This window comes from Apis cerana, linkage group LG12, assembly GCF_029169275.1.
Source record: "Apis cerana isolate GH-2021 linkage group LG12, AcerK_1.0, whole genome shotgun sequence".
Taxonomy (NCBI): Eukaryota; Metazoa; Arthropoda; class Insecta; order Hymenoptera; family Apidae; genus Apis; species Apis cerana.
In genome coordinates, this window is record NC_083863.1 from 5,264,793 (window position 1) to 5,284,021 (window position 19,229).

Here is a 19,229-nt window from a genome sequence, read left to right on the forward strand (position 1 = left end):
AAGTTGCACGCGAAATCGGCGCAGCCGCGAGCGGGAACACACGTATGAGAACGAAATCGATGGAAGTTTTCGAGGACGCGCGCCCCCCTCCTCGGCGTTGCAAACGTTTCGCGGTTTCGTCAAATCTTCGCTGGACGAATATATCCCTCCTTTTCAACTCGTGTTACGAGCGGCGAGTGAATGGAACTCTCGAACAGCGTTTGAAAATTTGTAATACGAATTGAATTTCGAGTATTCGAAATTTGGGGGAAAAAGAATCGAGTTGGAGGATCGACGTTGTTAAAGATGATTTAAAAAATTTCGAGCTCAATTTGATCGGGAACGAAACCTCTCAGGATTTTATTCGAGAGGAGTTTACCTTCTGTTCGATCGAACGAAAAGGTACAACGCGTATATACGAGTGTAACGTTTGCTCGATTCGTGTTCACCGCCCTCGTAAGCCAATCCGGTCACGCTCGAAGATGTTAAAGGCGGAAAGTTTTCTGGTCCCGAAAATTGAACTTTTCTAGGGCATTATCTCGCCTCGAGTTTCTTGAATGAAAACTTGCTCGGCTTCTTTCCGATTTCACTTCGAAACTATTCCCAAAGATTAGGATGGTCCGACGTATCGCGAGTTGGTCAGAGAATTGAAATTGAGAAATTTTATGTTTTTTTCTTTGAAATTGTTTCATAGAATTAAATTAACCGGATTAATGATTAATTTACGTCTTATTGTTGAAATTTTATACCAGATACAAAGCAGCGGATAAAAATCTCAATTTCTTCTTCTTCAGAAATTCCTAGATAGAAAATTCTCCGTGGAGGATTCAACTAGTGGACCTATCGATCCAATATTCTCCCGTGTCATTCCATTCTGCGATTTATCCACTTCTTGTTATCTGTTTGCATTTATCAACTCGCTAATAACGAGAATTTTCGTCGGTATGAATTAAAAGGAGAGAGAAAAAGAAGAGATTTTTTTTCCTCTCCTTCTGTAGAGGTTCGCAAACGTCCGATCATGATGCATGAATCATCGACAAAAATAATTCGATTCCTTTCGACCAACTCGTCGAATATAACCGTGTATAACGTATCATTGTTGTATATTTGCTATCTTTAATGCAGATAGTGTCGATAGACGAAATATTATTTGAAAAGCACACGTTTCGAAAGTTAAAACTCGAAACGCTTGTTGACGGGAAAAATTAATTACACCCATTGAATACGCATTGCCCTCCAAACGAAATTAGACAAAATATCTTCCGTGAACAACTTTAACGGAATTTAAAGAAATGTTGAAACCGAGTACGCGTCCCTCTTAAACTATCTTTTTATCCCGTGCACACCACGAGATAACGCGAAATCCCAATTTACCAATTGTGGTGGAGAAACGTCGACGCGCGATAAGCAATTTCCTCGAAACGTCGACCAGAGAGAGTAAAAGACGGTTTAATAGGTGTGGGAGGAGGGGTGGATCAAAGCAGTTTAACAAGTATCCGCGCAAGTTTCGTTCTGGCAAGATGCAGGACTGCGATTTATCTGGGAACAAGTTGCCTTTATTACCGCAATAGCCTCGTGGCGCATGAACGACGGGCACGATAATACGTTTATGGCGGCATTAAACTTGCCACCGTTTGCTAGGCGTTTACCAAACTTTCTTACGAGAAACTTAGCGCACGGCTACTAAACGACGAAGATTTGCGGCCTCGTTAATAAATCGGGACCGGCTGTCTCCGTCCGTCGAGCAGATACAAACGCGTGATCGAAGATCCAAATTAAACTTGATCCTTCGATCGATTTTTACTTTTGCTTTTCCCGACTTCGAGTTAATCTGTTACTTTTGTGCTCGATGTGTCAAAATGATGGAACGTTGAATTGAAAAAATTGTTGAAAGAGAGAGATACAGAGTTTTAATTATTTTCTCGTCCGCTAATTCACACGAGAATCACGTCGGATTGGATCTTGGTGCAATCGAACGACTCGATTCCTTAACCAAAATTCGATATTCCAATCTGTGGTGTAAGCGCCTCGAGCAACCGAATTGGATGCAACAACTTGCCAATATCATAGGCGACTGGGGTTGCTCGTTTAATCGTGTTAGATTTGTTTTGGGATCGGCAGAGATTTTTGGTAATTGGAAATTCAAGAAGAAACGATAACAAGTTCAAAGTTAGCTCGTTAAGTAATATTTCAATATTCTCGAATTTCCTCGTATATTCTTCTTCTTTTACGAAGAAAATCAGTCAGTCGAGCGACCAATGTTCTTTGTTACGAAACGCCTGTGTAACAAACTCTGTGTAACAATTTTTATTATTTCTCCGAAGAAGCGAAGAAGAGAAGAGAAGGGATCTAAAAGGTGGAACATCTAAGAAGCTAATTAGTGGAATAAGTCTATCCGTGTCAGACACGAGTAATAGACTCAAAGAAACTTATCAACCTCGCTAATCTCTCGCCTTACGAATCGTAAATCCTATTTTATCTTTCTTTCTTCCTTTGTTTATATCGTTAATCTTGTCCAACCCATTATAATTCGCCCATTTTATTCCACTTTACGAACCATTTTATCATATCTCTGTACACGGAACAAATGTGTATTCTTACATACACGGAAAATTATTAGTTTCACCGGACGAGAAAATAGAAGATGGAACAAGTCGTGCTTATTACGTAAAAAAAAAATATCTATATATATATATTTAAATTATCATTTCGTTAAAAAGAAAAAGAGAGAAATCGCGATCGAGATAAGATCGAATCACCGAGATGTATTACACGCTCTATATATTATATATCCGTTATGATCCAATCTAATTCACGATAAGATTCTCGCACGATTCGTGCTTACCCTTATTTTTCGCTCCGATTCGTCTTTCCCCGAAAGCTCGATTTTCATTCACTGTCCTCTCCCGATCGCAATTACTAAAATGAACGAAAGTCATTTCTCTCCCTTGGGTTTGATAAAAATCGTCCGTGCAGAGAGAAGCAGGGGAAGGGGGAGGAGGAGCAGGGGAAAAAAACAACGAGCTCGCGCTCGAGAAACGGCGCGGCTCTACGAGGGGATGGTGGAAAGGAGGGGGCGAAAAAACCGGGCAGAAGCGAGAGAGAGAGAGAGAGAGATATGGGCTCTATTATCGAGAGGAAGAGGGACGTTGAGTGTAACGTTCCCGCGTACGATTTGTCCGCCAACTTTTCCGGCCGTCCGCTCATCGATTGCAAACATTTTGCATCGACACCGCCGCTTTGACTGACCCACGCTCTCCTTTCCCGCCTTTTCATGGGATTCGCGCGCAATTAAACCGCGGTTTCCGCTCGGGGAAATAAACTTTCGGGGGGGCCGAGGTGCCCCGCTTCTTGAGAATTCAGATTCTACGGGAATTTCGATCGAATCGGCCGAGAGAGCTCAATGGATAGACGATCAAAAATGTCGTAGCGAATCGAATTGAGGTGGAATTGACAGAAAGTCACAATCGCCCCTTCAAAGTTTTTCCAACGCGCGATATTAAAGGAAGCGAAATTTATCGATCGAAAACTCGGCCGGTTTTATCATTGTTGTTAAAATCGGTTTGACGTAATCCCACCTTCCCATCCCTCGGCCCCTCGTGATCGTGTTAAACGATCCAGTTTATCGACGATCGTGGATCGTTTCGATCCACCGTCACGAATCCGATTTTTCCAAACGATCGAAGGGAACGTTGTCCGATCTGTTCCCGCGAGATCGATCCACCGTCGATCTTCCTAACCTTTAATCCATTGCCTCGGCGTTATCCCGGCCGATCGTTAATTGCGTCTTCTTGCTCGATCGATTTAAAAAAAAGAAAGAAAGGAGAAGACTCGTAACCGATTCGTCGATTATTAAGCAGTCGACACGAGCGATATCGATATCACCTGACGCTCTGGTCATCCAGTTTATTTCCTTTTTCTTCGGAAATATTCATTATTATGAATATTTCGATTGGAAAATTATTTCTGTTGGATCGAGATAAATCGATCGAGCGACGAAAGAGGGAGGGAATTATATCCAAAATCGTAAACCAATTCCAACTGTTCGAAGGGATGAGATTAAAGTATACGAAACACAGAATACATTCCTCGAATCGAGAAACAAAGTGTTTACACGTTGGAACTCGCAATCCCCTCGATTTCTTTCCTGTGTACCGATCGCGGAGGAATATAAGAAGGGGCCTCGTGAATTTCCAGGCCAGCCAACACCGTTCATGCGAGGAAACGCATTGTCGTCCGTGGGATCGAAGGTAAAAACCATAATCCACGCGGAACAAGAGTCAACGTGGGTGGCTCGAACCGGGTCTTTATACGGGAGGTCGTTTACTCGTGGATCCAGTCGTGGATTATCCCCTGGCTGGCGCATACTAGAGAGAAACCTCTCTCTCCCCTCCCTCTCTCTTTTTCTTGTTTCTGTCCGTGGATTTCGATTCTGCGCGCAAGGTTGATAATTGATGGTGGAAGTTTGAGGAAAATTAATTAATCACATCGGTTTTTATTTTACACGTTACTCTCGGTGGGGAAGCCAACGATGGTTGAAATTATATTCTGAACGATGATTCTGTAGTTGCAGGAAAGCTCGGTAATAAGTGGTAAAAATTCGAAAGTTTGGAAATCGAAGGAAGTTGTGCCGTTTTCTCATCGAGAAATTTCGTTGAAACGAGCAATTATTGTTTCTTTTTGATAATCTCCCACGAATAAGAGCGAAAGATCAGGAAATTGGATGAACTCAAATTGAAATGTGGAGATATTAAAAAAATTACGATCGTTTAGGAAGAAGATCGGATACTTATTCTTGGCGTAAAAATAGTTCTTGGAAAAAAGTCCTTGGGACGGACAAAGCCATCCGTTGTACCACAAATGCCGGCTCGAAAGTGACTCACGCCGATCTTTCAAAGCTTGCTTACAACTTCCTTCTCGCTTCTCCAAAGCAAATATTTGCAAAGCTATTTCATCCTTCCCATCTCCCCCCTCGGAGTACCTAATTTCAGCCTAAAACTCTTCTTCGAATTCGCCACCAAATTTTCTATATTTTCCTTCTTCCCTCTCTCTTCTCTCGCGCGAGATCGTTCTTACTTTTTCTTCTCCGCAGCGTCGGGATCGATACTTTGTTTGAAAGAAATTGCGGCGAGATTACCCCGATCGACCATTGTCCCTCCGTGACTATCCATGAATTTTCATTGTCGTGATTTTTTTCGACTTCTTTCCACGGTTAGGGGCGTAGCATTAAAGGCTGATCGATCTCTCGTGGTTTTTCACGAGATAAAACCTCTCCCTACGGATTGGACCGTCGTCGAAACGAGAATATCGGCCGGTTTGACGCTTATTGTATTCGACTTCCTTCGAATACAACCCTGCCTCTGTCTATCTTATCGCGCCTGTCGGAATCTATTTTCGGATTTCAGACAGACAATTTTGAAACCCAAGTTGTAAAACTGTTTCACGAAACCCGGATTCTCGCATTTCTTAATTGTTGATCGCGGTTATTACGCCTTACTTTTGTCCATGCCCGTGAAATAAACACGTATTGTCCAAAATCATTGTACAATTGCATTTTCGAATCCACGTCCATGTTGCGTCCACGAGAAATTGTATAAATTAACGACAATCTTGAGAAGAGTGAAAAATTTTTTTTCACGAGAAACTCGTGCAAACGATAAAGAAATTTCTATCATTCCACAATTTTCACATCCCCTGTTAACAAATGTTACCATTATACAACGATGATTAACGATCGCTGGCTTTAAAGTCGCTGGCTCCGCGGTATGCCGTTCGAAATCAACGTTCACCAAGAATCGCCATAGTTGCCCGTGCACGATTTATGGAGCCGAGTGCCTCGCATTGCCGCAAACTCTTGGCTTTTCTCGAACGATATTGCGCCATTTCGCGTATTTTCCTATTAAGAAGAAGTAGATTCACCGTGGCGGGAGAGTGCATTGTCGCGGCCTTTCGAAATCGAACGAATTATCGTCACAAGTGGATACTTTTGCCGGAAACACCGTTGAAACTATCCGTTCGTTCGTCGTTCACAGATCATGGAAAAATTGTTTTTCTCTCTTCCCTGAAAATACAGAAAATAAAAACCTTTTGTACAAACCTTTTGAATATGGTATCTTTGTCTTCTTTTACCCGATTAAGCAAATTTGTAAAAAAAGAAATACATAACTCTTTCGGTAAAATAAAAAAGAAAAAAGGGAATACGAGATTCCACGAAGAATCGCACGGGAAAATTTGTGATATAATTTTTTTTTTCAAACATCCAGCCTCGGTTAAAATCGATTTAAAAAAAAAATAACGAGTTCGAGCGAAGTTTGACTAAAGCTCGTTGAATGGATCATGTAGCGCATATCCGTCATGTTTGTACACGATACAGGCTACTAGATTTTCGTCAAAAAAATAACTGGGAATATTTTTCGATCTACCGCTTTTGAACTCTCGAAATACGCGCCATGTATTTTTGATCCGACAAACAATCAACTGCATAAAAAGAACAAAGAAATTCCATTTAATCACCACCAATCTATCCAATCTCGAATATACATATATACATGTACGCGTATACAAAAAATGAAGAAGCATAATCCTTTGCAAACCGTGTTACGATTTATAGAAGAAAATATAAATCAGAAAGGAATCTTCTTCCGAGATTCTTCTCATAAACGCGTGATGAAAATACGACGAATTTTCCACGATCTTACTTACGGACGGTATTTCGAATTGTTATCGTTGTTATCTGGCGAATCGAATCTTTTCGAGAACGCCCACGCGCGGATAATAAAATTCATTAATCGATGCTCGTAGAGGATAGGAAATGCACCGGCGCGCCATCGTTGATTCACAGGCGTTGAACGTTCGTTTCGACGCCTCGTCGTTGCACAAGTCCCCGGGAGAAAGAATAGAGAGAGAGAGAGAGAGAGCCTCGTGCCCACGAACTTGATGGAACATCGAACGTGTGACGTCATTCGACCTCGCACCCACCCGCTCTATTCTCGACTTTTCTGACACGCGTGCACACGTGTACGTACGTGTGAACGGGGGCTTGGTGTGGGGAGAGAGAGAGAGAGACTCGCGTGGTTAGGTAATGTTTAATGGCATTCGAGAGGGGAGGCGAGAACGATTCAGAGGAGATTCGAGTATTTCTGCGATTAATCGTTGCCGAGCAATGAAATGAGAGCATCGATAGTAGTGATATTCCTTTTCTGGAGAATTGAATTTAAACCTTTTCGAATGTTAAACGCGAATTTCAGTGGTTTGTAGTTCAAATAAATAAATAAATAAATGTGTGCGGTTCGAGAGTGCATTCGTTTCGAGAGTGTGTCTCTGATGAAATAATTGATAAGTTAGTCGGGGGAATTCGTAAGAGAAAACGTTTAATCTCGTTGATACGAATGAAATCTAATCTAATCTAATTTAAAGAGAGCGCTTCGAAGAGATATATTGAGATCGAGCGATCGATATTTTCTTCTTTTTTATTTGCAAACAAAATTGTTGGAAACGTAGTTGATTTGTGATCATTTTCGCGAATCAAACAATTATTTTTAAGTAACATCAACGTCAAATTAACGTAAGGGATGGATAAGAGTTAGATCGATATCCAATTAATTTGTGATTGAAATCTGATAATGGAGAACGAAACAAAGCGCGTCTGTACCTATTAGAATATTTGACGTTGCAGCAACGATTATGACCGGCGGGTATAACAATAAATAACCGCATTCTGAGCGTCCTAAATTCAGTCACAGACATCCTTAACCGCAATCAAATTTCACTCCACCTCAATGTTCCCCAAAATAACACCATCCTCGATGCGTTATTATTACGCACACCACTTATCCCTGTATCTCGCGCATACTTTCCAGTTGGCATTAGCATGCTATTAGCATAAGTCGCTAATCGAAAACAATTCCGAATAACGATGATTTCAACGATTGAAATTTTTCCGGATAAACAAATCCTCAACGAAATACAATTTTTTTCCAAGAATGTAATTCGAATATAAAAGATCGCATTTGCATTCACGTCCGTCGGAAATTTAATTTTTTCGATATTAATATCGCGTAATATTTGATCATCTATCCATCCGAGAATTTTATCACACGCCATCCTACAACATATATCGCATAACACCAAAAAAAGCAACGAGCTTAAACGAAACAGAAAATACTCTCGATATATACTCCATGGAATACCTAATAATCGATACAAATATCGCCGTTCAATTTTCTTCTTTACGATCGCTCGACAACGCTCATTAACCCGGCTTATCGAGGGGAAATAACCCCGCGTCTCCCGCTCGAATTAATTAGCCACGAGAAAATTCAAAGCGGTCCACCGTTGTTCGTTAAAAAAAGAAAAAGAAAAACAATCGTCCCGTGCAATCGAATTACAATGGCAGTAAGAGCGAATTCAACAAAGGATGGATCGCGGCGTTTTCCCTGGTTCGGCTCGAGGAGCGCCTCCTCCTCGTTTTCAAAGCGGTCGCGCGTGCCGGCGATCGGCCTTTTAATCGGTAATTTCCAACGCTTAATTAACGCTCGATCGTACACCGTCTGCGCCTCGCCGATAAATAAACATCGTTTCGAGCGACGTTCGGTGCGCCGGTAGTGGGGAGAATATCGAGGTCGAGGAGGAGAATAACAATAATAATCGGCGAAATTTATACTCGTCTCGACCGTAGCGACGATAACATCGTTTTGTTTCGTGCTCCGCAATCGTTGTGGAATGGAAGCGAATAATTTTTGTATTGTTCGTTTTTTCTTTTTTTTTTTTTTTACGAGATTTAATTATAATTGCCAAAAAAATTTAATGCAAAGTTTTGATCGATTCGAGATTCGGTGTACGCTCTCTGTTCAGAGAAAAGAGCGGTTTTTTAAAGGTTAAAAAATTTTTTCGGAAATCTGGAAGGGAATCGTATGGGGGAACAATTTAACGCGTACGATTAATTTGCAAAAATCTTCGTATCCTATTAATAAATTGCATTGGAAAATAATACGTGTAATAATTCGCGCTTATATAAATTACTTATCGTTTCAGATATTTTATCACGTTGCCTAAGTGCACCATTGTTCGTTACACCCACCCGTTTCGTCGAGCTAAGAAACTTACGGCCAATGTGAAAGAAAATTCCCGAGAAATCGTTGCTTTCGAGATCGTAGCAATCGTGTAAATAAAACAATCTGCATTAATTTTTCGAATATTACATAAAAAAACTTACCAACTCTTTTTCCAGATTCTCTTATTAAAACTCATCGAATCACGAAATCATTATCCTATACACACACACGTATATATATACATACGTGCAAATATCAGGCCGCAATTATACTGCGAAGGAGGATGAACGATGAGGAGGGAGGGGGAGGGCGCCAGATTGAAAGCGGGTCCAATAAATAACGCTTAACATACCATTAATAAAATGATTTTTAGCCACGGACACCAGGATTTACCGTGGCCTTTCTACGCGGCCGGTTTCGATGATAATTTCCAGTATAATTTTAGAGCATCGTTGAACACCGATCTCGACCTCCTCCCTCTTCCCACCGCTTTCTGGCATGGATTGGCTCAGGCGCGGTTCCATCGATGGGCATTTTGATATATGGCCCGGCCAAATCGTATTCAACGTTTAACGTCGTTTCGTTCGCGACCGGCGTCGCCCTCCTCGTCGATGACCTCGCGTGGGCGCCTCCCCCTCCCCCGTTAATCCCTCGTTACGCGTGATTAGCGCCATGTTTAACCATCGTGGAAAAATATCGTTTCCATATCGTTTCAGTAACGGATTTCTGTCCCCAAGAATTTTTTGTCAATTTCGAACGTTGCAGGTTTCGAACTTAGCGTCGAACGATCGAAATATCGGTTTTTTTTTCTTTTTTTGAGAATGGAAGAATTTTCTTGCTTTAATTTCACGCTGAGAATATCGCTGGAAAATGGGATATCGTTGTTTCTCGTTCCTAGAATGGAACTGGAAAGAACGATAAAGTTAATACGACGAATCAAACTACTGTTTGTCAAATGGAAAATGCTTGCGGATAAACGAATTTCGAGGCTGGTTCCAGGAAGCGGGAATCCAATTCCATCGAAGAAACGAGGTGTGCGGGAATAATATTCTTTATTCCGACGATTTTCTCTCCGCGGTGGGGAGAATTATAGCGGCGGATCACGAAACGGTTATTATACAATACGAGGAAACGGGTATGCAAATCGTAGGAAGAAAACGCCTCCTCCGCGTTTATGTATACGATGAGGAAACGTGGCGGTACGGAGGAGGGTTTTCAAGGCTGGTTCGAAGATTTATCGAATATCTCGATCGTTAAGACGAGTTGCAAACCCTCCCTCCCTCCCATTCCTGGACCGTGTAATGATAAATATAAATGTCGCCACCTTCTCGCGCTAGCTAAGCCTTTGAACGTGCTCAGCTTAGATACTCGCAACTTCCAATGGATTTTTCATCTCGCTTTACTTTCGAGTATCCGCCTTTACCCATTATTTGGTTACGTGAATGGAAACCGTAGAATCGAATCTTATTTTATACGATTGTTGACTTTCGTCTTTCTCTATAAATTGCCAGACCTTTACGGGAAGGGATTGCTTATCGTTTCTCGATTAAATTTTCGGAGGATAATATTTCCAAGAAATATTTCGTACCTCGTGTTCGTTCTATTCGATAATAATTGTTAATGTGCACGTGAAAATGGGTTGCAAAGTTTCGAGAACAGGAGAGACGAGATATTATACTTGAATAATTTAAATTTAAAAATTATTTATTTATTTATTTTGCACATCGTTTGAAATATACTTTATTTACCACATTTATAGTTCGATAACTCAATATTCTCGAAATCTCGCGTTCGTAATGAAATAGCAAGCGCGGTTCGTTATTTCGAACAATTACTTTTTAAATTATTCAAATTTCATCTTTCCTCTTGCAACAACGGGTCAAAAAACACCTCAGATCCGAGGAAAGTGTCGTATCGGGAAGCGGCACGATTCGTTAAACGTCTCCTCGAAGTTCGCCAATTGAATTTCGCGCCAAGATCTCGCGTCCGCTTGCGATTTCAAGTCAGTTTCGCGGTTCCTCCTTCTCCTCCCGAACCAGCACCGTTGAAATAAATGTAAATTGTAAGGTGACGTCGCCTTGTTGGAACGACTCGCTTCGCCCTCTTCTTCGACTCTCCTCTCCCAATTAACGCCGCGCCATCGTCGAACTTAACTCGACCGCGGTTCGTTATCGTCGAGTTAAGTCCTCGCGAGAAACTCCTCCTCCATCGAGTTAAAGAGCGGGATGAACGAGGCGGCGCGACTGGAAACGGCGAATCCGCCTCGCCCCTTCCGCTCGAACGAGAGCCGCGACTATGGCAATTAGCGAGAACGATGAATGACTTGTAACGTTCCCTCGATAATTCCTGAAAACCGTCCCCTTCGTTCGCTTCACTATTTACGAAAAATTCGCTTTCCATTCGCTTTCCATTCGATTAAAACGTCAGAGGAAAGGATCGCCTTGTCTTCTTCGTACTTGTGCAACTTGTCGCGACGATACAAATAATTCGAATCGAAATATTCGAAGTGATATTCCATGGTAAAGTATTAAAATTAGATCGTACGGTTGTATTTTTTTGTAAATGTATCGAGATTATCCAATCACGGTTGAAGTTCTCAAATATTAAAATCGAATTCGTTTGAAGAATTCCGAATATCTTCCTCCGTTCCCATATTCTAATTCAGAGTGGATTAACGATCGTCCCCCGATCGTTATACGTTTTTTTGATTGACAATTGGGACGAGGGAGGATCCTCCTTAAGGATCTCGAATGACAAATCGAGTTTGAAAGGGAGAAACAAGAGAGAGAAGAGGAAGAAAAGGAGGAGGAGGAGGAGGAGGTCGACGATCGATCGTGTAGGCGAAAGAAAAGGAGGGTAGTAGAAGGCAGCCATGACCGTTTTCTTTCCTGCGCCTGACCTCTGCCCCCTGACCTATTTCCTCCTCGTCCTTCCACCATCATCTCTCCCCCTTCCTGTGCATTCCCTTATTACCCTATTTCCCTTTAACGTCAAGACCTTCAAGAATCGTTAATATCGAGACCTCTGCGAGATATCTCTTCACCCCTTTTGAATTTAAAAGGCAAACCGGTGAAATCGTTCTTCTCTGAAATTAATCGATAAACCCTTCGAAAAACCTTTCGGTCCTCCCTTTATTTCGTTCGTTTTAACCATCACGTTTCGTCGATTTTTTTAGAATTTCTGTTTTTCCCTGTTGCGCGAGCAACGACTGTTTCGAGTTTCGAAGGTTTGAGGCGAATCGTACTCGATCGGAAGCGCAAACTGGCTGGCTGGCTTCTCGCATTCTGCATTCTTTTTTCTACTCTCTTCTCTTCTCTTTTCTTTTCTTTCTTCTCTTTCGGTAGATTTCTTTGTTCTTTTGTTTGCCGATAAATCCACCGTTTGACCGCAACCGCGAACTGGAAAACGCGATTCCAATGATCGAAGGTTTATCGGCGCGGCCACTATTCCCTTCCTGATGCAATCAGTACAGTCTAGTTGCTCGAGGACGTCGATCAAATAGCTCGAAATCGCGCGTAACGTTACTCTCCAAGATTTTTCTTTCAGAATTTTGCCCAGAATTTTTGCGGGCACCGTTGATAAATGAACAGATTTTGGGTGAAATTTGAAAATGATCGTTCGACAATAATGTACGTGACGATTGACGGTATGTTTTTTAAGGATAAGAGGGATAAGAAATTGGAGAATTGTTTGTCTTGGTGATAACGATAATAATATAACAGTAATAATTGTACCTATTATACACGTTGAAAGAAAATAATCATCTTCATTAAAATTGAATAATTTAATCAACAAAATTAAAAAATTTCGACTCGAAAATTCTTCAAGAGGAATAAAATGTAATAAGAAATTCTATTGAGAAAAAAAGAGGAGAAAGTTCCACATTATTCCATTAGATTATTAACGAGATCGTTAATAACACTTGAAAATTACATCTATCCTCGATTAATTATATTTTATGCTGTTATGCTATTGTATTTCTTATTGCCAAGAGAAAAATTCGAAATTCATTTTTAAAAGCTTATTCTCGAATATTGCGATGATATTACGGAGAAGATTACTTTTTCGGACGTTTAACGATCCCTTGGAACGAGCATGGATTATTTACAATGAAACGTTGAAATGAGATCTTAATCTGGCTATAGCGGACTACTTCTGACAACTTTTTTCTCTCTCTCTCTCTCTCCTCAACGATGCAACGATGTTACAAGCAGCTCGAGATAAAACCTACGATGGTGGATAAACATGCTTTCGAGCCCTGTAATCACCCGGTAATTATGTCGTGAGCTAGCTACCTGCTAGCTACTGTTTGCTTAATTTACAACTGTGATGCCGTAATGCTCCAAAAATTACTGCATGCGCAAAAAAAAAAAAAATGAAAAGAGATAACTACGAAAATATTATTATCGGTTTGATTCAATTTTCAGAATCTTGGATCTTTCTCAAAAGCAAATCCAAATATTTTGACGCTTACCTGTACGAAATTAAAGCGTACGAAACAAAGCGTGGAGAGAAGGAGAGAAGGAGAGGTTGGATATTTTTCTTTCTTTCGGCGAGCACGAAGTTGCACTTCAGCCGCGCGTTTTGCGGCCGGCCATTTATATAATTTCCCGCGCAGAGACAATGAAGATTACGCTGTTGTAATAATAATAGTCGGCGGTAATCAAGCAGTGGACCGGGTCAGACATGGGGAGAAAGTAGTCGCGGCCGTTTATTGTCAGGCCTCGGGCTTGCTGGAACGTCCGGAGCTACTTGATAATCGACCTCGACCAACAGTTGTATGCCGGTGTGGCTGCGTTACGAGCCTCTTGTGCGAATGATAGGAATTTGTGATCTCTCAAGGTGAATTGCGTTTACTCGATAACGTTTTTCTTCTTCTTCTTTTTTTTCTTTCCGTTGCTTTGCGGCAAGCGCTTCTTAGAAAATGTCGGAAAGTAAAGAAGTAGTTCGTTTGACGAAAGGTAAAATTCTTTTTTCTTCTCCTCTATCCATTTGACTCGTTTCTTCGCGAGAACGGAATTTGAATATTTTTTTATTATAGAGTTATGAAAAGCAGTGAAATTGATAATTGGATTTTTCTATTTGATAAATTGATTTAATAAATTGGATAACGACGAGGATACTTTATTACGAAGAGTGTGGTATTTATTTTTCTTTCAATTTTTGGAGGAAAGTTGAGCCGGATGTTAAATTAGTTCGGAGAAGATATTTGGAAGTTATAACATTCTAGCCTCCTAATAACTTAAATGGGTGTTCGCTTGGAAAATTCATTTCGTTGGGCCAATTTGAAATTTCTTATATAAGTTTATCGCGAATGGCTTTGAAAATAGGTATAAGAACTTCGATCACGATAACTTTTTTGTCTAATCAAACTTTTATCTTGTATATAAGGGAAGGGAGAAACTGTAACTTATCGCGTTTGATGTTTCATTTGATAACTGGATAATCTAAAAATTAGGGTGAATAGACTGCTTGGTAACTTGGCGATAACAACAAGATAACACTATAGATAACAAGTTACATATTTGGTAAACGAGTGAATAAAATAAAGTAAAAGTAATGTTACTAATCGTGAATACTCAACTCGGTAGAATCTAGCCGAAAGATTTTTCTTATGTTGATTTTTGTCGTATTAAAATATTGGAAAAATAAATGGTAAAATTGTAAAATGAAAAAGAGCGGATTAAAGTCCGGAAGTGGAGGAATAAATCAAGCATAAATTCACAAGTATCTTACTACGAGATTCTCTATTCTCATTTAGAATCAACTTGTAATTTGAAAAAATTGAGATAAAAGGATACGTGAGTGAGGATGGATAAAGAGAAAACCGGAGAAGTAGAGGGGGAAAAACCGAACAAAGGACAGTTTTAATTATATACTGCTCGCATCAGGCGATTATCAATGAATTATAATTCATTATCAACGGCTCCATTCATCGTATAAGTGTGAGAATCGTTTCCATTGTCTGTCACGTCGTCTCGAAGGAAAAAAAATCCCGAAGGCAGATGTATCAGTTCGTGTTAACGTCATCGAAGATAGAGCAACGATAATAACGACAGGAATGTAAGAAATCTCGTCGGGCAAAATTAATTTCGTTCGAAGTGAGTAATCTAGATTCCATGAATTTTCAGAAATGTTAGTATAACCGATGAATGGTAATTCTTCGTCTACATTTCAAATTTATTCAGTGGAAGTCTTTCATCAAGCAGCAGCGATACAAATATCGTCTTATTTATGTGACGAATACGGATCGTATATAAAATAATAAGGATAAGGGACTGTGAAATATATTTCCTCCTCGGATTATATATTAATTATATTCTTAATAATCGCGATATAAAAAATATTTTCTTCGCGAATATATTTTTTTCCTAAATTTTTCTCTCTTCGTTATTCCATCGAAATCTTTGAGTAAAGTTTCCATGCAAAATAAAAGTTTCATTCCGTATGAAAAAAAAGAAATCAGAAAATTTCCCGTTAATTAACGTTAAAAAACGGAAAAAAAGAAACATGGTATCAATTAACAGAATATCTGGAATTCGACTTTCGAAGCCTTCCATTACACGAAGAAGGGTAGCACTTGCAGACCATTAACGACGACACTTTAGGATAATTGACGTCGTTTTCGAGGAATATCAACTCTTTATTACTATCCCAAGAAGAGATCGATCATCGTGCCGACCTTCGAGTCACGATGAAGCCGTAAAAATTCATTTAACGTCACGTTCATTTGCTCGATCTCTTTACACTTCCTCGTCCTTTTTTCGCTCTTTTCCTTTTTTCTTTTTTTTTCATCGATATCCGTAAAAGGATTAAGTTCTCTCACGAGTAAAACACGAACGTTTCATTTCAAACATCCTCTTTCCGCATAATTTTAGAAGAACGATCAATCGTGACTTTTTTTCGTTTTTTTTTTTCCTTTTTACGATTTCCATTCAGAATTCAATCTGTTATTATAAATATCCCCGAGATTTCAAACGTCGGAATCTAGTAAAAGAGTTTAAACATCTTGGAAATTTCCGCGTATGGAACGATGATACGTCATCGAGCCTTCGAGCATATTCATCGGCCAATATTCTGCGTCAGAAACGCTCGGCTGGCTTATTACGTCAGACGCTTGTTGACTAAAGCGTTATCGCTTCGTTTTCAAGGTAATTTTGCAAAGCGATGTTTTATTTGCCGCGTTTGTACCGCAATATCTCTATATATAAACCAGAGAATTTTTCTATAAATGGTACCTAATTACTTGCTCAAAATTAGCAAAACAAAAATTATATCTACTGATAAAAAGAAAGACGGAAGAAATATACAAACACTTAATACAACTTTTACACGTCCATCGAGTGGAAAAGTCCATCCCCCGAAGAATCAACGATTTTCGTTTAGATCCCGAGCTTATCGCTGCCTCTCGACTATCATCCCCCATTTTCTCACCCCTTATTCTCTTGATTCTCGGTTGATGCGGGTCAGACCCCTCCCAACGGACAAAGACAAAGCGTCCCGGCATAAATAATTTATCCCCGAGGAAGGAACAGCCTCCCTCTTCTCACGTTGCGCGTTGCATTAAATATGAAATCCAATATAAACTTTTCCTTGTAACCGACTTCCCCCTCCCCGCACATGCGCGCACACACGGAAGAACAAAACGATCAAAATCTCGTTGTTTTCGAGAGCGTCAACCGTTGTCGTTAATTAATCGCGGCTGCCGTCCCGATCGATCGTGAAATCCGACGAGACCCGCTCCTCCTCGCTAATGAAAATATTTAACAGGCCGACTAATTTGCATCCACCGTTATTAACCGACTGTTGTGCGCCGTTGTCCACACTTTGACCCACGTTTTCCGCGTTATTCGAGGATATGAATTAATTTGGAAAACAATTAACGGGTGTGCGAATATACAGCCGGGTTACACCAACCTGGTTGACTGAGCGAGGCGGCCATGAATTATTGCGTTACGACCGGGGTGTCGTGCTGCTGGCCGGATAATGCGGACGAAAAGAACGCGTGTACATCTGTACCGTTAATTCGTGTAATTAATCATGGATGGTAAGTTTCGTCCATTAGATGTTTCTAGAAATTTAATTTTACCATTTTCATCGATTTGCCTTCGAGATTTTTAGGATAATTCATATTTCTTTTAAATATATAATTCTTTCTATTAGGTGATACACAGATCGGGATTATTGGACGAATCTCCTCCACGAATTTATGTACGTTGTGTACGAAGCAAGAATTTCGATAAAATTCTCGCACCATCTGGCTCGTAATATTCGATCGAAATTTTTGAAAAAAAGAATGCCTCGTATCACGCATAACAGGTATCAAAACGAGTGACAGTGGCCACTAATTGGCGGCCATTTTTTCCCCGCCGCCTCCTCCTCGTGACGAAGGGTGAAACGCGCTATATATCGTTCAATCGCGCATCCCTGGATCGAATATCAATGCGCCGGGGCAACCATCAGACTCTCGTGCAACTCTCGTCCATCAATCCAACCGCATTCATATGTTTCCCTTTTTTTTTATTTTTTTTTTTCCTTTTTTCAATATCAAACTTCCAACATGTATCTAAAAAGCGACATTGTAACAACAACAAAAAAAAAAAAAAGGTTCGCCCGACCGGTCTGAATTTCAAAGCGCGGGCCTCGAGTATCTACGCGCGATAGGAAATCGTCGAACCAGCAAGGAATATTAATAACTTTGGCGCGCGTTTCGCGCGGCCGCTTTTCGAATTTGAACGAACGATCGATCCAAAAGAGAGAGGCCGCGTCCACACAGGTGGATGCACAGGTGTCGACTTGGGACAGACAAAAGGTTTGTGTATCCGCCGCGTGATTTCAGATGACAGAGAAGCTAGGTATATCCTTGCTGGATGTGTCTATATTATTCGAGTTTGAAGAGCGTCCTCACCCCTCGGAGCGCGGGGATGGATGGATGAATCGCTGAGCTACATGTTTATCCGGCGAGGAGTCGGAGCTCTCATTACCGAGACTCGGTGTTTGTTGAACGTCAATTCGAAAGCGAAGACGTTGGAGAAATTGTATTAAATCGTGGCTGGAGATCGTCGTTGGAACGATCGTGAACCGTATCCGTAAGATAAATGAGGTTAAAATTTAATTAGTGATAAATTTCTGTCTAAATTTTATTGCATTGTCGTTATTGCGGTTATCGAGAAATTGATCGGATTTTGGTAAATTTTTTAACAAGTTTCGACGAAATAAATTGATTCGCAATCGAGAATTAAAATTGAGAGAACAAAAGTGATTACATGTATCTGTGTATCCAGCCTCGTTCTCTTTACTTATTTATCGTTAAACACAATTGACGCGATATTTCCATGACCGTGTTCTAAATAATTTAATTAATCCTCTGTTGGTTTCTTCTTTGAAGAAATCTCGATAAACGAGAATCGAAAATACGTAATAACGTGTTTCCATAAGCTGAGCAACGCCGGTCAGAATAATAATACTATTATAAATTTCGCGATATCCCGGAGGCAGAGCTGAACGACTCGTCGTCTCGGCGACGCTTGCACTTTGTCGCGACGCTCCACGGCATAAAACTCATTTCGCTTATTTCTCGCTTTTTCAGGATGCAGAGACAAAGCCGGAGTAGCTCGGAGGTGGAGGTTGCGCTTATGCGCCCCGTAAGCACGGCTGGCTAATAGCACCACGGCCCATCCCCGACACCCTACAGCCACACCAGGTAGGATTTCTCTTTCGCCACGTCCTTTATATTTGTCTTTTATGCATCCATCGTCCCACACGTCATTTTGCGCGCCGACTTTAACGGCAAATACCCTTTGAAGCCGGACAATACCGAAATCGAGCAACGATGTTCGATAGGCTGGCGAAACAGTTTTCGAAGCGGAATATTCGAGAAATGAAAATGAAGATCTTGAAAAATTTATTGTGATATTTTCCTCGAATTGGTTCATGTCTCTATAAATGAAAATAATTTTTTCAACCGCGTAGGATAACATAACTAATAATGAATGTCTTCCGTTGATTAGCTTGTACTAATTTTAAACCGCGTGATCGAACGCGAATGGTCGAGTATGGGGAGGAATGAACGGATTTAGATCGTGCGGGGATCTATTTGATGGTATGAATAATAGTAGCAACTCTGTCTGCCGTAGGATTTCGAACGAGATATTAATAACGAATCGCCGATTGCGCGTGATTATTAATAGCGCCGTC

At 40.6% G+C, this 19,229-nt stretch overlaps 1 protein-coding gene across 6 annotated transcripts in view; it reads left to right on the plus strand.

Moving 5' to 3' along the window:
- LOC107995488 (mucin-5AC) overlaps positions 1-19,229 on the plus strand; it is a 266,993-nt gene that overhangs the window by 172,175 nt on the left and 75,589 nt on the right. For 5 of the 6 annotated variants that reach the window (XM_062082698.1, XM_062082697.1, XM_062082700.1 and 2 more), the window contains one exon: positions 18,622-18,735. The gene's annotated coding sequence lies outside the window, so the exon portion shown is untranslated. Of the gene's footprint in view, positions 1-17,656; positions 18,122-18,621; positions 18,736-19,229 lie in introns of those variants that run through there. The other variant, XM_062082702.1, reaches the window with a different exon arrangement.